This window comes from Pan paniscus, chromosome 16, assembly GCF_029289425.2.
Source record: "Pan paniscus chromosome 16, NHGRI_mPanPan1-v2.0_pri, whole genome shotgun sequence".
NCBI classification, from domain to species: Eukaryota; Metazoa; Chordata; class Mammalia; order Primates; family Hominidae; genus Pan; species Pan paniscus.
Window position 1 is genome coordinate 89,546,588 of NC_073265.2, and position 13,578 is coordinate 89,560,165.

General features: G+C 49.3%; 1 pseudogene across 1 annotated transcript in view; it reads left to right on the forward strand.

Moving 5' to 3' along the window:
• Positions 1–13,578, forward strand: part of UBE2Q2P13 (uncharacterized) — a 161,377-nt pseudogene that overhangs the window by 146,202 nt on the left and 1,597 nt on the right. The window contains exon 4 of the transcript XR_010109894.1: positions 6,201–6,293. The product of XR_010109894.1 is annotated as an uncharacterized UBE2Q2P13 (transcript). The remainder of the gene's footprint in view (positions 1–6,200; positions 6,294–13,578) is intronic.

Here is a 13,578-nt window from a genome sequence, read left to right on the forward strand (position 1 = left end):
ATTTCCCACTCTCCTCTGTCCCCTTGCACAGCCTGTCCCTTCTGTCCAGAAAGCCCTTCCTCTCCTCTCCTCTGCCTGCCAGATCCTCACTTCTCCTTCAGGTGTCCTCTCCTCTGTGAGTCTCCATGGACTGCATGAAGCAGAGTGAATCACTCTTTGCTATGTGGCTCTGAGAGACGTGACAGCCTCTCTGCCTTTGGTCTTCCTGGTGTGGAATGTGGCTGCACCCACTCTGTAGAGTGGCCGACAGTCCTGGATTACTTTCAGGGGGCTTCATGACTCAAAGCCAAGCAGGATCTCATTTTGAGATGGGTTCACCCATCAATCTGCCTCAGGACCCAGACCCTGCAGCCAGCATTCCATCCAGCCTCTGGGAGGCAGTTTTGGTTCAGACAAGGCCATGTGTTACATAGCCTTACAGAGAGAGGGCTGGAGGGCAGGGTGCGTAGATAGAAGGTACAGAAGACTCCAGGATGCTTGCATTAGAATAAAATGAGAAGAAGGCATACTTTGGTGTTTGATTTATTGGTGTGCTCTCCTTTAGAAGAGAGCCTGGAAGAGTCTGCCTTATTTTCCAACCTGAGGAGGAAGTGCAGTCCACGGGCAGGCCGAGGGTGGGTAGGTGGGGCGTGGCAGGGCAGGAGGTAGCTGCTGACCACCTGCCTTGATGTAACGCATGACCCATCTGTTCCCCTCCCTTAGAACCCACCCATCCTGGCAAATAGGCCCCATGTTCTTGTCTCTAATCTTCCCAAGAGTCCTGACCACTTTCTTCTTTACCCTCTGTTTTAAAATACACGTTAAGAGAAAATGTGAGGAACAGCAGGACCAACAGATCAGGAGGCAGCTGCCCTTGAAAAGATGGTTTGTTACTCACAGTTCCCAAGACAAGGGAGTGTGCCATGGGGAGTCATGCCAGGAAGCACAGGACTGGGCAGGAGGCAGAGGCAGCAGGAATAAAACATGGACAAGAGCCTCTACTGTGGTTCCATGGGAAGGACTGGGCAAGGCAGGGTAGACAGGCCAGGGATTGGCCTGTTTGATTAATTTCTGCAGGCTTTGGGGTGTTGGGCCTGTCTCTAGTTGCCTGGTACTCGCCCTGGGGCACCGCGGGGAGGTGGGGGTGGCTGGAAGGATGGGGGTGTGGCCAGGGGTGTGGCCTCTGGATTGTTTGGCTCACATTTGAGGAGCACACTGGGGGTGAGTTCTTTATTCTCTCTAGGAAATAGTCCTGGGAGGGGCCATCCCTTCAGGGTTGGCAGGCCCCAGATGTCAAAGCATCAGGAAACAGAAAATAAAAGACATGGTTATATCTCCTCACACCCAGGAGCACAGCTCTCTGGCCTCCACGTGGCTCTGCACCTCAGCCCTGGATTCTCATCCCTGGTGGGGCTGGGGGTCCTTTGTGGACAGGCACGGGCCTCATGCCGCTTGAGAGGGGGAACCTGGACCCAGCCTATGTCCTGCCTAGCACCCACCAGGGTGTGGCATGAAAGAGACTGTGGAGAATGGAAGGGGAAGCTCTGGTGCCCACCAGGAAGGCATGTGGGGAGGGGTGGTGTGGGCTGTGGTATGGGGGATGCACGGAAGAACAAGGGCTCCGGGAAGGACTGGAACAACACGCAGGGCCACAGGAAAGAGGCTTTGTCCTTGCCTGGACTTCCTATGCCTTTCTAAAGGATCAACTTATACAGAGGGGTAGAGCAGACTGGATGCGATTCTCACACAGAAGTGTGGCACCCAGAGTTACCTGCAGGCTTTTGCTGAAGGCGATCATGTGGCACAGCTGGGAATGACCCCACAGCCAGGGACTGGGCAGAGGGGGTATCCAAACAGTGCGGCCGGTGAGCCCTGGTTTGTAGACCCCTGGCTTGGAACACTGGGGATCCCAGGCAGGCATGGACAGGGGGCAACAGGGGGAGCACATTGCCTGAAGGGTGAGCTGGGAGAGCTTTGAGTAGGAAGCAGTAAAGGGAGCCCCTGTTAGCGGTCTGAAAAGAGTGACTTTGGTATTGGTGAGGTGGTAGGGAGCAAGGCGAGCCAGGCGGCTCCTGCAACAGGCCTGAGCCGGAGCAGTGCCCACAGGGATGGACATGTGGGAATTTAAGACAAAGGACATGGGCTGGGTATGGTGGCTCACGCCTGTAATCCCATCACTTAGGGAGGCCAAGGCAGGAGGATCCCTTGAGGCCAGAAGTTCGAGACCAGCATAGTGAGATCCCATCTCTACAAAAAAGGAAAAAAAAAAAAAACAAAGTGACAGGACTTGGGGAGGTTCTGTCTATGGGCTGCCTCTCAGGTTTCTCACTTTTGTAAAAATGGAGCAAGATGGAGCCACTCATTGAGACACACAGGCCCCGGGCGGGAGCCGGGAGTCTGAGAAATGACCGCTGTCAATGGTGGGAGACTCTGGAGAAGGAGGAAGTAGCGCTCCCCACAGTCTGTTCCCTGGAATGCTAATAGCTGAACTAAACAGCCACGGCTGCGGCCGCTCTCAGCACTTTAAGATACTATTCCATTCCCTCTGGCACCTGCTGTCAGACTGTTGTTCCTTCCAGGGCGCCTGTCTTTTCTCGGGTGGCTTTTAAGATTTCTTCTTCCTCCTTGATCGCTGTAGTTTCAATATGATGTATGAGGTGTGGATTCACTTCTGTGCATGTCACTCTCGTCTTCAGTTCTTGCACATCCCCAGCCGTGATCTCAATACATTTCCTCTTCCATTTCTTTGATTCTCATCTCTGGAGTGGCGTTTAGACAGAAGTCAACACCTCTCAAACTCTTTGCCTAACTACTTTTGTGTGTGTGTGTGTGAGATGGAGTCTTGCTCTGTCACCCAGGCTGGAGTGCAATGGCGTGATCTTGGCTCACTGTAACCTCTGCCTCCTGGGTTCAAGTGATTCTCCTGCCTCAGCCTCCCGAGTAGCTGAGATTACAGGCACATGCCACCACGCCTGGCTAATTTTGGTATTTTTAGTAGAGATGGGGTTTCACCATATTGGCCAGGCTGGTCTCAAACTCCTGACCTCAGGTGATCCACCCATCTCATCCTCCCAAAGTGCTGGGATTACAGGCTTGAGCCAACGCACCCTGCCTACACTTTCATTTTTAAAAAAGTTCCTTTGCCTCTCTACACTGCCTTCTGGGTACAACTCTTCCCTCTTCCAGGTAACTTTCCCATTCACGAGCCCTGTGTTGGATTCCTTTGTCTCTCGCATTTACCCAGGGCTTTGAGGTTTTCACTGTAACCACTTTGCTTGTCAATTAGAATTTTTTTTTCTTGTTGGTTCTTTTCTCTATCTACTTGATTTTGTTTCATGATTTCCTGCTCTTTGATCTTTTTGAACATCCTAAAACAGCTGTGTAAGTCTAGCTCACATAAGCCACCAGCCTTGTACAGATAGACATGGCCGTTCATCCTGACCAGCCAGCTTGGTCTGGACAGAGAGAGCCACGCAGGACTCCTCAGTGGTCTGACCCATCAACACACTCAGAAAGCACAGGTCATGCCATCAGGAAGTGATATTTGGGATGAGTGCAATGTCAGAGGCAAGAAGTGCATTTGAGGGTGCTTATGCAGGAGGAATTCAAACTTTGAGAACTTGGCTTTGCTGAGTTAGATCAGAAAGACAGCGGATCTGATTTCTATTTGGGCAGAGGTTTGTTGATTCTGTATTCAGAGCCAACAGCCATATTAGTTTTGAACTCACTTAAATATTTTTCCACATTTGGGCAGAGTCACTCATTTCCAAGAGAAGGGCACAGTAACATACTGTTATGACTCTCTGAGGACAGGGGACTGTGCATTCATCCTTCATCCCCTACCCTGTATCTGCCACACTGCTCAATAAAAGTTTATTGACTTACATTGTAAAACGGTTGTTGAATATATGAGTCATGATATAAATTTTTATATACCATAACTTAACATTTTCAGATGGGTGTTGCAGCTGCTTTGGGAGCCTCTGTCTTAATTGAGTAATGGGGCCATTGCTCCAGAGGTTGCAGGAACCTCATTGAAACTGCTCTACAGCCATTAGATATGAGCCACAGTAGATTGTCCCACGTCAACTCTGTGGCCACACTTCACATTGTATGCACTGTGTGTATGTATATATGTGAGTATAGGTATATATAGAATAAACATGCAATATTCTAATGTGACATAGATATATTACATTCTTATTTTGTTAGAGAAAATATTGGCAAAACCCACTAACATCTCAAACTAACACCACTGCAACATTTGCAACACTCTTCCTTTCCTGTATCCCAATTTAATAAAATGGCATTTGGCTCCCACTGAGGTTTCAAAATCTTTCAGTATTTGATAGGTCAACAGTTATAATCGTATGTTGACTTTGCAATATACTATTTTGATGATGTGTTAATACAGAGCAATCCTTCAATGGGATTTCCAGAACTGCTGTTTTATAACTATCAACTGGCATGTTAAAACTAACCTCAGTGGCAAGAAAGCCAATTGCTGGGGATACATTGTGAGCCAAAGAATTGTTGAACGTGTGACTGGCACACACAGAAATAAGTTGGAAGTGAGCACGCAGAGACCTCTAAAACTTCTAGAGAACAGTCTGCAACGATACTGGGTGGGTAGTTTGCAAGTGAATTTTTAAAGGGTACTTGGTATTCTAAAGGCTCAGTAGAAACACAGCCCTTAGGGCAGCCCCCGAGTCCCCAGGGATCTATGAGCTGACCCTCAGTGGAAGTTTCTGCATCTATGATGGGGCCAAGTCAGAAGTGGACAATCCTCTTAAATTGGAGAAGGTGGGAAATAATGCAGGAAATGGAAAGGGAGGGAAGAGCGAAGGGAGAGATGGATGTAAGGAGGGAGGAGAGACCAAATACACGAGAAAGAGGCAGAAAAGTGAGAGGGTAGGATCGGGTGCGTGGAAAGAGAAAACTTTGGAGACAGAGACAGGGTGGGTAGGAAAGAGCTTGTTGGAGACTTCAGGGACCCTGTTATTTTCCCTGAGCCTCATCACAGCAGTGCTGGGCTGTAGGTAAATATGGATAACGGTGGGGTCTGTGGCAGCCCCTGTTAAGGGCTGACATTTATCCTGATGCCTCTGCCAGGAAGGAGTTTTGTTTTGGCTCTACTGGGCTCTGTCTAACAACGAACTCTGTTTTTTTTGTTTTTGTGTTTTTGAGACAGAGTCTTGTTCTGTCACCCAAGCTGGAGTGCAGTGGCACCATCTCTGCTTACTGCAAACTCCACCTCCCAGGTTAAAGCGATTCTCCTGAGTAGCTGGGATTACAGGCACGTACCACCATGCCTGGCTAATTTTTGTATTTTTAGAAGAGACAGGGTTTTGCCGTGTTGGCCTCAAGTGATCTGCCCACCTCAGCCTCCCAAAGTGCTGGGATTACAGGTGTGAGCCACCGCACCAGGCTTCCAACAAACTCTGATTCACTGGGTCCTTTACCTTCTTTTTGCCACAATGGGATGGATTCCCCCAGACATAAGTGTCTAGTCTTTTCCAGAGGAAATCCCAGTGTTCTCCTGAGCAATTCTAGGAGGAAAATCTTCCTATTTCTTGGTCTCTTTTTATTTTCTAGACAGGGTCTCTATCATCCAAGCTGCAGGGCAGTGGCGTGATCATGGCTTACTGCAGCCTCAACCTCCTGGGCTCAAGCAATCGATCCTCCCACCTCAGCCTCCCGAGAAGCTGGGACTACAGGAGTATACCACTACACCTGGCTAATTGTTTATTTTTTTGTAGAGGCGAGGTCTTGTTATGTTGCCCAGGCTGGTCTTGAACTCCTGGCTTCAAGCGATCCTTCTTCCTCCATCCTCCTCCTGAAGTGCTAGGATTACAGGTGTGAGCCACCGTGTCTGGCCTTCTTGGTCATTTTTTATGTGGTCCCCTGAAATGCTGTGGCTGCTCAGGCTCTGAAAGGGGATGTCTTTCTGAGGAGGGCTTCCAAGCCACGGGGATGACAAGTTCACAGTGCACGAGGCATGACAGTGGTCCCTGGTTAAGGAAATCCCAGAGTGGGCGAGCCCCCATGTCATGCTGGGTCCCAGCCGGCACGCGGGCTTGTCCCGAAGATACCATGAACCACGCGGTTACAACTTTTATTCTAGAGACACCAGATGGTGGCGCCACATCAGGCTTTTCAAAGATCCTCTCCAGACCATGAATGTTCTCTGCCTTCTGAGTCATCACTTTCCTATTCCACAGATCAAATGAAAAGACGAGAAAACAGCTTCTATCACCATGACAGCCACCTGGAAACACCTATCTCTGTTGGCAAGGGGGAGCATTTGGAAAATGGTAAGCATCTTTTCCTTATTGATGTACATCTGGTTGTCCAAATGTCTGTATCACTTGAGGTATAAGCCAAAAAAATTACTAGAGTATGTTTGGCCAGGTGCGGTGGCTCACACCTGCAGTCCCAGCACTTTGGAAAGCTGAGGCAGGTGGATCACTTGAGGTCAGGAGTTTCGAGACCAGCCTGGCCAACATGGTGAAACCCTGTCTCTACTTAAAATACAAAAATTAGCCAGGGATGGTGGCATGCACCTATAGTCCCAGCTACTTGGGAGGCTGAGGCAGGAGAATCGCTTGAACCTGGGAGGTGGAGGTTGCAGTGAGTCAATATGGTGCCACTGCCCTCCAGCCTGGGCGACAGAGCAAGACTCCGTCTCAAAAAAAAAAAAAAAAAAAAGTTAGAGTATGTTTTTATTACCCAGTAAAAACATGTCCTGGTACAGTCTTTAGCTTATCTGAACATAATGTAAGCAATAGAATGGGAACTAACAAAGGTTAAGTGTATTCACTTAGGGGGTGCACATGCTGGGCACCAGGGCTCCAGCTACACAAAAGTGCCACATGAGTTCTGTGTGTGGGGAGCTTGCTTTCTAGATGGGAAAGTGACACTACACAAGCAAAAACGTTAATAATTCTGGGTTGTGACAAGGACCGAGCAGTGCTTCAAGACAGCAACCGTGACTGGGAGGCCATGTTAGCTGGATGCTTGGAACAGCTGTGTGAGGGGTCACATGGGAGCTGAAACATGACGGATGCAGAGATTTCAGCAGTGGAAAGACCCGCGGGATGTGAGATGGCAGCGTTACCTACGTGGGGAGCAGCACCTGCTGAGGCCCGGTGGGGAAGAGGGCAGAAGGCTCGCAGACAGAAAGGAGACTGGCTGGGCGTCCTGTGCGGGAAGGACAGGGTAGGAGAGGAGGGAACGGGGGTCTGAGAGGACCACAGGGGTGAGAAGCTATCAGAGGATGTTAAGCAGGGAATGCCACTTAAGTTTTTATTATGATTTACGTTTTTCCGATATTACCCTGGCTAGGGTGTGGAGTGTGTGTCGGAGGGAGACGGTCAGGAAGTGTGATAGTCTGAATGTTTGTGTCTTCCCAAAATTCAGATGTTGAAACTTAATTCTCAGTGCAGTGGTGTTGGGAGGTAGGGTCTCTGGGAGGTGATCAGGCCACGAGGGTGGAGCCCTCATGAATGGGACTAGAGTCGTTACTAAGAGAACCCAGAGAGCATGTTAGCCCCTTCTACCACCATGTGGGGACTCAGTGAGAAGGCAGAATCTCTCAAGTAGGGTGGGAGCCCTCACCAGACACTGATTCTTCTGGTACCTTGACCTTCCAGCCTCTGGAACTGGGAGCAGTATGTCTCTGTTTATAAATTACCCAGGCTAAGATGTTTGTTATAGCAGCCCTAATGGACTATGACAGGAAGCTACTGCGGAGTCCTGGTGAAATGTCTGCGACTTGGCGCACAGCCACTGCGTGGCAGTGAAGATAGGGAGAAGTGGGCAGATTACAGACATCCTTTGGAGGTAGAACCAATGGTATCTGTGGCTGAATTGGGTTGAGGACAGGAAGGGAAACTGAGGAAAGAAAGGTGACTTTGACGTTTTGATATCAGACATTAGTTGGTTAGTGGTGCCATTTACTGATTTGGGGAAGCCACAGTTAATTGGGCATTTAATTTGTAACAATCTAAGTTTAAGGCATGTGGTGTGTGATGTGGTGTGCCACACAGATCCCCCTTCAGGACTGAGGGCTGTCCCCAGCTGCCAGGAGTGGTGGCTGCTCACAGCTGAGTCTGTCCCCAGTACCCTCTCAGCAGAAGACAGCGAACCCTCAAGATGGCATTCGTCCTGTGATATACGAAGGCCTGCCACCTTGCCTCTGTTTGAGACAACCGTTTCACTCTACAGCTCCCCATGGTACCTGCCTGTGCCAAATCCTTTCTTCCTCATCACAGGATTCCCGAGGGTACCTCCCAATCAACCTCCCCACAAGCCTCCATCTCAGACTGGCTCTTGAGAACGCAAACTAAGGCAGCTGGTGCCAGGAGTGGTCCTATAGGAAGCAGACCCTAAAATAGGATTTTGGAGCTGCCATCACCTGCCAGCTGGATACAAGGGCTCCCCCGCACCCCCCCCCCCCCACCAACCTCCCAGGAGGGAAGCCTCTGGCATCTGTATGGGCAATGATTAAGCCTTCACTGATGGTGCAATAGCTCAGTCATTTGAAAGATACAGGGAAACAGAAATTCCAAGGCAAAGAAATTAAGTGGCTGTTGCCAGTGTTAGTGATGCATTGGAGAAAGACAATAAAAATGCTACAGATGATTAATCACTAATTTAAGGGGAAGTGTGAAACGAGGCCCTTATGTCTTAAGAGGGCAGAAAGCATTGAGGATCAGGCCAGGCTTCAATGGTAATGAGTACAGAAGCTTCAGAGAAGGCTGAATTCTCAACCCTAGGAAGTTGGCTACATGCAGGTCAGAATCCTGATTACGAAGGAGTGGGATTCTGGGATTGGAAGGGGGATAACTCAGTAAATGTCCAAAAACTGTGAAACCCCACATTCTCTAGACGCTTTCCAGCCTGCGGAAGTGGCCCTCTCTTACCTATTAAAGCTATCCATCACTGCTCCCTTGCTTAAAGATGATACCGAGTCCTGTGCCTTGTAAGATAATATAAATGCTGTGTTAGAATCAGGATCTCCCCCACCTCCCCTCCTGGCCACCAGACAGATTCCTAAGTCACAATGTAACTCAGGTGGAGGGGGAAAGGAACTAGATCCCGAAGGAGCTGCAGGCCCTAGCAAGAATGGACATGCAGATGCCAGGAGAGTGTACCAGACCGGATCTGAAGTGCTGGATAAGGAACAGTGGACATGAAGGTAGAAGGGGAAATTCTACCTCTTGTAGCGGGAGTTCTCTGCATGGATTTAATTCCCTCCCAAGGACCCTGGGAGACAGATGGCTCAAGAACCTTGGGGACAGTGATGGTCTCGCAAAGTGCAGTAGAAGTGTTTTGGTAGGGGCCGGGCATGGTGGCTCACACCTGTAATCCCAGCACTTTGGGAGGCTGAGGTAGGTGGATCACCTGAGGTCAGGAGTTCAAGACCAGCCTGGCCAACATGGCGAAACCCCATCTCTACTAAAAATACAAAAATTAACTAGGCGTGGTGGTGGGCACCTGTAATCCCAGCTTCTCAGGAGGCTGAGGCAGGAGAATCGCTTGAACCCGGGAAATGGAGGTTACAGTGAGCTAAGATTGCACCACTGCACTCCAGCCTGGGTGACAGAGCGAGACTCAGTCTCAAAAAAAAAAAAAAGAGAGAAATGTTTTGGTAGGTAGAGATAGAGGGTTCAGAAGAGTCAGAGGCTGGGCCTGCTAGGGAGGATATTCTTTCTAAGGCTGGGGCACCTTCCCAGCCCCCATCCAATGTTCCATAGGAGGGTCTGAGGGAAACTCCTCCACTTCCCAAAGCAGTGAGGAGGTCCTGCTGAAAGGGCAGCAGCATTGTGGAGAAGTTCCAGCAGAACGGTCCCCCGTAGGTCATGGCTGACAGCAGGGGATGCTATGCAGAACTGGGCTCCCTGATAGCCATGAGGCTAATAGGATCACAAAATAAAGCCCCATGGTAAGCCCTTCACAGTCAGAAAAAGGGTGGGTGTCAGATCATGAGGGGCAGCAAGGTCAGAGAAGCAGCAGGGGGGCCTGACCTACAGACAGCGGTTGGAAATAGTTAATAGAGCCCTACTAGGGCCAGACAGAGGAGCAGCCAACTTCCCACCTATAACTCAATTCATTGTACATTTATAGTATTACTCAGGTTACACATTGACTAAAAAAGGGCGATCACAAGAGCAACCATCCTGTCAAACATGGCGTCTTGCTCAGTTTCCAGTCTGAGCCGGTTTTCATGCCCAGAATCCATTGACTGAAGGAGAGGTTGGGTCCCAGGGAGAAGGGTATCAATTAATTGCCCCCAATCTTTCCCCAAAGGAACCTACAACCATTGACTTGTTGGAGAGAAATATACGCAGACATTTAGAGGACTTGCACACAGGATCCAAGTTGACACTGGTACCCCGGCTACTGAGTGTCATTGTGGTCCCCGTTTCAGAGTGACGGGGAATGGAGTTCACATAATAAATGGGGCCTGGTCCAGGTTTGGTTCACAGTGGGTCTGGTGGGTCCGTGAAGCCTCGCAGTGATGGTTCCCCCTCCCTAAATGTGTACTGGTAATGGCTGGACTTGGTCCTTGGCCTGTAGGGTAAAGAACTGCTGTAATGGGGAGGGCCAAGTGGAAGTCTGTGAAACTACCTCCCTCTCCCCGGGTGTATACAGCACCCTTGACATAACTAACTCCATCTTAGAAAAGGACTGCATTATATATTTCTTTTTTCTTTTCTTGAGATGGAGTCTCACTCTGTCCCAGGCTGGAGTGCAGTGGCGTGATCTCGGCTCACTGCAACCTCCACCTCCCAGGTTCAAGCTATTCTCCTGCCTCAGCTTCCTAAGTAGCTGGGATTACAGGCACGTGCCACCATGCCCGGGTAATTTTTTTGTATCTTTAGTAGAGATGGGGTTTCACTATGTTGACCAGGTTGGTCTCGAACTCCTGACCTCGTGATCCACCCGCCTCGGCCTCCCTCCATTGTATATTTCATAGGGCACTTTGCCAACAAGGATGAGATGTTTTGCTTAGGAAACAAATAAAAAAATTAAGACAGCATCCAACCAGATAAGGTCACAAATAAGCATACTCTTCTATTTAATACTATCAATCAGTTCTCACCAGAGGACTCTGTGACCATAAAAGAACAGCCAGCCCTTCAGCAGCTTCAACTGGCCATCTTAATTGACATGGTCTTGCAGTCACTTATGATAAGAACTTCACATCTGCCTCCAAAAGCTCTGCTATATCAAAGGCTCTTCCTTGCAAGACCGATGGACTGGCCAACCCAGTCCAGGACTCATTTTGTCTTACTTCCCCTGGCCTGGTTGATTAATTCTTTCAGTCTTTTTCTCTTGATGTTAAATGTTACTTTGTTTACTGTGGAATGTTTAATCTGTAACATTTATATAGTGACTATGTATATTATTATTGAGACTGAGTCTAGCTTTGGCACCCAGGCTGGAGTGCAGTGGCGTGATCTCGGCTCACTGCAACCTTCACCTCCCAGGTTCAAGCGATTCTCCTGCCTCGACCTCCTGAGTAGCTGGGACTACAGGCACCTGCCACCATGCCTGGCTAAGTTTTGTATTTTTAGTAGAGACAGGGTTTCACCATGTTGGCCAGGCTGGTCTTGAATTCCTAACCTCAGGTGATCCACCTGCCTTGGCCTCCCAAAGTGCTGGGATTATAGGCGTGAGTGACTATGTATACTATTATGCGTGGTTTGCAATATTGACTGACCCGTGGAGGGGCTTGAGCCTGGTGCCCATGGCTCTGACTACCAAGTGAATGGGTAGTACTAAGGAGAACTGCATACTTGGGAACTCCATCGAACTTTGGGCTTCTGTGATTGAAATGGCATCAATAAAAGTCTGACATTGTAGAAAGATACAAATGTTTGTGGACCTGGTTATCTCTAATCTTGCACCACTCATGACACCAGGCAAGACAGTAAATCAATAGCAATGTTGCAACCCAGTGAGAATAGCATTATGAATGTCATTCTTAAAGACCTAAAGGATGCTGCTGTGGTTGTCCCCATCATATTCCCATGCAATTCCTCAGTCTGGCATCTACGAAATTCACAGTGGATCCTCTCTGACCACAGTGGACTACTGCAATTTTATCCAGGAATGAGCCTCACACAAACTGCTGTGCCAGGTGTGATGTCTTTGCTAGAGCAAATTAACGTGATTCAGATGCAAGGACGATGGCCAGTGGCTGGGGAAGGCATTCATTTCCATCCATATCAGAAAGGAAGAGTGGGGCCAAAGAAGTGTGACAGACACAAGTTTCCACTTGTCCTCCCCGGGGCTGATGTTAATTCTCTGTTATGATACTGCCTGAGAGGGCCTGGATTGTAAAGACTCTCCCAAGAACTTGGACTGATCCACTGTATCTGTGACATCATGTTAATCAGACCAGATGCACAGGAGTGGCAAGTAGACTAGAGGCCGTGGGAGGACACATGGACCCTAGGCTGGGGGAGAAAAGCCCTATGAAAATTTGAGGGCACCCCCTCTTTTTTTTTTTTTGAGACGGAGTCGCGTTCTCTCCCCCAGGCTGGAGTGCAGTGGCACCATCTCGGCTCACTGCAACCTCCACATCCCGGATTCAAGCAGTTCTTCTGCCTCAGCTTCCCAAGTAGCTGGGACTACAGGCGCATGCCACCACACCCAGCTAATTTTTGTATTTTTAGTAGAGATGGGGTTTCACCATGTTGGCCAGGATGGTCTTGATCTCTTGATCTCCTGACCTCATTATCCGCCCGCCTTGGCCTCCCAATGTGCTGGGATTACAGGCATGAGCCACCGTGCCCAGCCCAAGGGCTCATTTTATCAGTGAAGTTCATAGGAGTCCAAGTAGCTGGGGGCGTGTCAGAACATGCTCTCCAAAAGGAAGGACACTTTATTGAATCATGCCTCCCCTATCATTACGAATGAATCACAATATGCCAAAAGCCTCTTTGGCTTCTGGAGGCAGTCCAAGGAGAATCGTTCCCTGGCAGTAGGACTGAGCCTAATGGAATTGGCACCATGTGCCAGACTGGACGTCAGCTGCTGGATGGTGCCTGTCACGTGCCTTCTCTGTCCCTCCTTTTAAAATAGGGAGTGTCTGCAGTGGTTGTCTTATGCCGTTGCCACCATCTTCTCTTGAGCCTCTGGGTGGAGGGGAGAGGATGTCTCTCTTTAGTTCACGGAATTTTAGAACCAGTGCTCAAGGGCCCATGCCTGGGGAACCATGCTGGAGGAGCCACATCGGCACCTGATTCAGGGGATGCAGTCCCGAGCCTGATGCTGAAAGGAGATGAGACTTTAGGGCTGGGGTGGGGGAGGGGTGAGTGTATTTTGCATGTGTGAATATGAAGGTTAATTTTATATATCAACTTGCCTGGGTAAAGGGATGCCCAGTTGGCTGGTAAAACATGATTTCTGGAAGTGTCTGTGAGGCTATTTCTGGAAGACATGAGTGTCTGAATCCATAGACTGAGTAAAGAAGATCCACCTCCACCAAGGTGGGTGGGCACTGTCCAATCTGCTGAGGGCCCGAATAGAACAGGAAGGCTGAGGAAGGGTAAATCTGCACTCTGCTGGAGCTGGACCATCCATCTT